Source organism: Cryptotermes secundus, unplaced genomic scaffold, assembly GCF_002891405.2.
Source record: "Cryptotermes secundus unplaced genomic scaffold, Csec_1.0 scaffold830, whole genome shotgun sequence".
In the NCBI taxonomy this organism is placed as follows: Eukaryota; Metazoa; Arthropoda; class Insecta; order Blattodea; family Kalotermitidae; genus Cryptotermes; species Cryptotermes secundus.
In genome coordinates this window covers 39,666-46,158 of record NW_019739226.1, presented here as the reverse complement: position 1 = coordinate 46,158, position 6,493 = coordinate 39,666, and positions in this window count along the sequence as shown.

Sequence of the window (6,493 nt, the reverse complement as noted above, 5' to 3'; positions counted from 1 at the left end):
AATTGTTGGTCTCCAAGTTCCTGCTCGGTATATCAGAGATTTTTGCATTGTTCAATGTTTGCTCCTTATTTAAAAATTGTCCCTCTGTTAGATCCGCAGCAGCTGCTAATGCTGTCTGCAGTGATGTTGACGTATTCGAAGCCAGGAATGTTATTAAGTTATTATTACTGTCATAATTATCAGCTATTTGTTTGTTTACATTTACTTTTATTCATTAATATTTCTTCCAAGTTCTTACCTGTAATTTGTATTTGACTTTTAAGGAAATCCTTAAAAAATCTGATAAGTACAATATTGTAACGTGTTTACGTTACCGAAGACGCCGTAGAGATGGTTAATTGGGTTTATTTAACAATCTACAACTAACGGCTACAATTAATTATCTCACAGTTGCGGGGTTTCACACTTTATAACCCTAAGCGCATTAATCTGTTAACACTGTTGCGGGGTTTCACGACTTATAACCCTATGCGCAAATCAGTTCACTCTGTCTTCAGTAGTCTACACGTTTACAGTAGGGGAGCTAGGTATCACTGTATCACACGCTCCCAATTACACAATCACACACACGTCCGGTTCCTCTTTCCGCGACGGCTGCTATACTCCAACAGTAGTCGGCTGACTGGAGAACTGTTGATAACACACTCTCGTAGGCTTGCTCGGAACTATCTTCGGCGATGGCCACGTTATAACTCGGCGGCTGTCACAGTACAACTGAAGTCGCCGTCCGCTACAGTAGAACTCTCTGGTAGCCACATTAGAACTGCCTGGTACCAGCTGTGCAGCTTACTTATATAGCTGCAGTGCTTGCCGGTGGCGTAATGAGTGCCACGTCACAGTAGGAAGCTGACTCACCCGCCGCGTCACTGCTAGTGTGGGGGGGGGGCTCGGCTTTGCGCAACATGTCACAATATTATTTAATGAATTTTAATACAATGTGCAGTCATTCTAAGTAAATTAAAAGAATTTAAACAAATTTTTAACAAACCCAACTTATTTTATGAACTTTTTCCCGAAAATTCTTTGACGATTTCACGTTAATATAAAAAATTTCAGACAATATGTGAAATATTTCATCTTATTCTTTGGTTTTCTCTCCAAATTAATGACGATTTCCACATTATATTAGGGAATATTTAATAAACTTTGATTGATGTTCAGTAAATTTTAACGAATATACACCTTATTTTGAAAGATTTCAACGTCATTTATGAATTTTTACAAAAAATTGTTCCAGATTTCAAGTTAGTATAAAGAATTTTAACAAATTTTTCAAAGATGCCAATATAACTTATGGATTTTTTTAAATATTTGACGATATATAATTAATAATAAATTTTATGAAATTCTGAGTGATATCACGATAATTTAAGGAAATCAAAACTAATTTTGACCTTCTTCACCCTAGGTCATGTAAATTTAACCAAAAATTCTTTCTCGATTTCAACTTAATATAAATAATATAACTTATTTTGTGAAAGATTTCACACTAATTTTGTTAATTCTATCAGATATTTGTATGATTTTCATAATATTTCAAGAAATTTAAAGAAATTTTGAACAATTCGAAGTTAATTAAATGAATTGTAATTGAAATTTGAACGAATTCACCGAAATGTATATAATTTGAAACTAATATTCTTTGACTGTTTCAATTCAAAATAAAGGATTTCAACCAATTTATAAAATATTTCAGTCTAATTTAAGGAATTCCTTCAAATTTCTTATAATTACTCAATTAATTAATGAATTTTAATAAAATGTTCAGTCATTCTAAGTTAATTAAAAGAATTTAAACAAATTATGAAAGAACTCAACATATTTCATGAAATTTTTTTCGAAAATTCTTCAACGATTTCACGTTAATACAAGGAATTACAGATAATATGTGAAAGATTTCATCTTATTAAATGGATTTCTGTCAAAAGTATTGATAATTTCGACATTATATTAGGGAAATTTAAGTCCATTTTGATTGATGTTTAGTTAATTTTTAAGAATATAAACCAGGTTTTGAAAGATTTCAAAGTAATTTATGAAATTTTGACCGAGAATTATTCCAGATTTCATGTTAATATAAAAATTTTCAAAAAATTGTCAAAGATCCCACTTTTATTTATGGTAATCTATCCAATTTTTTGATATTTAATTATTAATTAATTTTAATCAAATTTTGAGGGACTTCATGATAATTTAAGGAATTCTAAACAAATTTTGACTTTCTTCAAAATAATTGAAGTAATTTTAACCAAAAATTCTTTCTCGACTTCAACTTAAAATTAATAATATTGTGACATGTTGCGCAGCGAAGGACCCCTACCTCCCCAGGTGCACGTGGCGGTAACGTAGCGCTAGAGTAATAGGCGAGTCATCACCCCGCCACTCTCCCTGCGGTGACGTCACGAGCGGAGCCGAAGATAGCCGAGCCTCCGCAATCGGGTAGCTATGCAACGCGAGTCGACAGCGGTGACGTAAGAGGATGACGTGGCACTCATTACGCAACAGGCAAGCACTGCGGCTATATAAGTGAGCTGATCAGCGGCTGCGAGTCAGTTGAAATGTGGCTACCGCAGAGTCGAGCAGTAACGTGGCCATCGCCGAAGACAGTCCTCGAGCCACCTCCGAGAGTTCTGAGCAAGCCGACGTGTCAGTGTGTTATCAACAGTTCTCCAGTCAGCCGACTACAGTTGGAGTATAGCAACCGTCGCGGAAAGAAGAACCGGACGTGTGTGTGATTGTGTAATTGTGAGTGTGTGATACAGTGATACATAGCTCCCCTACTGTAAACGTGTATACTACTGAAGACAGAGTGAGCTGCTTTGCGCATAGGGTTATAAATCGTGAAACCCCGCAACTGTGTTATAATTAATTGTAGCCGTTTCTTGTAGATTGTTGAATAAATCAATTAACCATCTCTACGGCGTCTGCAGTAACGAAACACGTTACAATATCAATTATTTTGTGAAATATTTCACACTAAATTTGTTAATTGTAGCAGACTTTTTGATGATTTACAAAATATTTCAACAAATTTAAAGAAATTTTGAACGATTCGAAGTTAATTTAATGAATTTCAATTGAAATTTGAATGATTTCAAAGAAATGTATATAATTTAAAAAAAATTATCTTTAAATTTTTCAAGTTAAATAAAGAATTTCAACCAATTTATAAAAGATTTTACCATAATTTTAGGAATTCCTTCAAATTTCTTATAATTACTATATTAATTAATGAATTTTAAAATGATGTTCAGTAATTCTAAGATAATTAAAAGAATTTAAAAAATTATGAAAGAATTCAACCTATTTTATGAATTTTTTTCGGAAAATTCTTTGACGATTTCACGTAATTATAAGGAATTACATAAAAATGTGGAAGATTTCATCTTATTAAATGGTTTTTCCGTCAAAATTATTGACGATTTCTACATTATATTAGGGAAATTTAAGTCAAATTTGATTGATGTTAAGTTTAAATTTAACGAATATAAACAATGTTTTGAAAGATTTCGACGTAATTTACGAAATTTTGAGTAAGAATTATTCCAGATTTCAAGTAAATATAAAAATTAGAAATTTTTCAAAACTCCACTTTAATTTATGGAATTCTATACAAATGTTTGAAGTTTTTAATTAATAATTAATTTTAATTAATTTTTTAGTGTTGTGTTGATAATTTAACGAATTCTAAACTAATTTTTACCTTCTTCAAAGAAAGATATACTACTTTAATCAAAATTTTCTTTTCGATTTTAACTTAAAATAAATAATATCACTTATTTTGTGAAAGATTTCACACTAATATTGGGAATTCTAGCAGACTCTTTGACGATTTTCATAATGTTTCTGGAAGTTTGAAGAGATTTTGAACAATTCGAAGTTAATTTAAGAAATTGTAATTGAATTTTGAAAGAATTAATCAAAATATATATAATTTCAACCTAATAATCTTTGACTTTCTCAAGTTAAAGTAAAGAATTTCAACGAAATTATGAAAGATTTCACTCTAATTTTAGGAAATCATTCAAATTTCTGATAAGTACAATATTATTTAATGAATTTTAATAAAATGTTCAGTCATTCTATGTAAATTAAAAGAATTTAAAAGATTATGAACGAACTCATCCTACTTAATGAAATTTTTTCCGAAAATTCTTTGATGATTTCACGTTAAAATGAGGAATTACAGAAAATACATGAAAGAGTTCATCTTATTAAATTGTTTTCTGTCAAAATAATTGATGATTTCTACTTTATATTAGGGAGATTTAAGTCAATTTTGATTGATATTAAGTTAAATTTAACGAATATAAAACAGGATTTGTGAAGATAACACAGTAATTTACGAAATTATGAACAAGAATTATTCCCGATTTCAAGTTAATATAAAGAATTTCATCAAATTTAAAAGATTCCACTTTAATTTATGGAAATCTATACAATTTTTTTACTATATTAAATTATTATTTAATTTTAATCAAAATTTGAGGGTTTACATTATAATTTTAGGAATTCCAAAGTAATTTGGACCTTCTTCAACTTGAATCATGTAATTTTTACCAAGAAATCTTTCTTGATTTCAACTTAAAATCAATAATATCAATTATTTTGTGAAAGATTTCACAATAATTCTATGAATTCTAGCAGACTTTTTTACGATTTACACAATGGTTCAAAAAATTTAAAGAAACTCTGAAAGATTCGAAGTTAATTAAATGAATTGTAATTGAAATTTGAACGAATTCAACGAAATGTATATAATTTGAACCTAATATTCTTTGAATTTTACAAGTTAAAATAAAGAAATTCAATCAATTTATTAAAATTTCACTCTAATTTAAGGAATTCCTTATAATTTCTTATAATTACTCAATTAATTAATGAATTTTAATAAAATGTTCAGTCATTCTAAGTTAATTAAAAGAATAAAATATTGTGAAAGAACTCAACTTATTTTATGAAATTTTTTCGGAAAATTCTTTGACGATTTCACGTTAATATAAGGAATTACATACAAGTTGTGGAAGATTTCATCTTATTAAATGGTTTTTCCGTCAAAATTATTGACGATTTCTACATTATATTAGGGAAATTTAAATCATTTTTGAATGATGTTAATTTAAATTTAAGGACTATAAACATTGTTTTGAAAGATTTCGACGTAATTTACGAAATTTTTAGTAAGAAGGATTACAGATTTCAAGTAAATATAAAAATTACAAATTTTTCAAAATTCCACTTAAATGTATGGAATTCTATACAAATATATGAAGATTTTTAATTAATAATTAATTTTATTCAATTTTTTAGTCTTGTCATGATAATTTAAGGAACTCTAAACTAATTTTGACCTTCTTCAACCTAAGACATATTATTTTAACCAATTTTTTTTTTCCAATTTTAACTTAAAATAAATAATGTCACTTATTTTGTAAACGATTACACATTAATATTGGGAATTTTAGCAGACTATTTGAAGATTTACATAATGTTTCTGAAAGTTTGAGGGAATTTTGAACGATTCGAAGTTAATTTAAGAAAGTTTAATTGAATTTAAACGAATTCAACGAAATATATGTAACTTTTACCTACAATTCTTCAAATTTTTAAGTTAAAGTGAAGAATTTCAACGAAATTATGTACGATTTTTAACTCTAATTTAAGGAAATCCTGCAAATTTCTGATAAGTACTATATTATTTAATGAATTTTAATAAAATATTCAGTCATTCTATGTTAATTAAAATAATTTAAAATATTATGAACGAATTCATCATATTTAATGAAATTTTTTCCGAAAATTCTTTGACGATTTCACGTTAAAATGAGGAATTACAGATAATACGTGAAAGATTTCTTATTTTGAATTGTTTTCTGTCAAAATAATTGATGATTTTATCATTATATTAGGGAGATTTGAGTCAATTTTAATTGATATTAAGTTAAATTTAACGAATATAAATCAAGTTTTGTTAAGATTTCACAGTAATTTAAGAAAATTTGAACAAGTGTTATTCCCGACTTCAAGTTAATATAAAGAATTTCATCAAACTGTCAAAGATTCCACTTTAATTTATGGAAATCTATCAAATTTTTTGACGATATTAAATTATTAATTAATTTTAACCAAATTTTGAAAGATTTCATGATAATTTAAGGAACCCTAAACAAATTTTGACCGTCTTCAACCAAATTCATTTAATTTTAAAAGAAATTCTTTCTCGATTTCAACTTAATATATGTAATATTAATAATTTTGTGAAAGATTTCACAAAACTTTCGGGAATTCTACCCGACTTTTTGACGATTTACATAATTTTTCAGGAAATTTATTGAATTTTTTAACGTTTCGTAGTGAATTTAAGAAATTTTATTTGAATTTTGAACGAATACAACGAAATGTATATAATTTTTACATAAAATTCCTTCAATTTTTCAACTTACAATAAAGAATTTCAACGAAATAAAGAAAGATTTTACTCTAATTTAAGGAA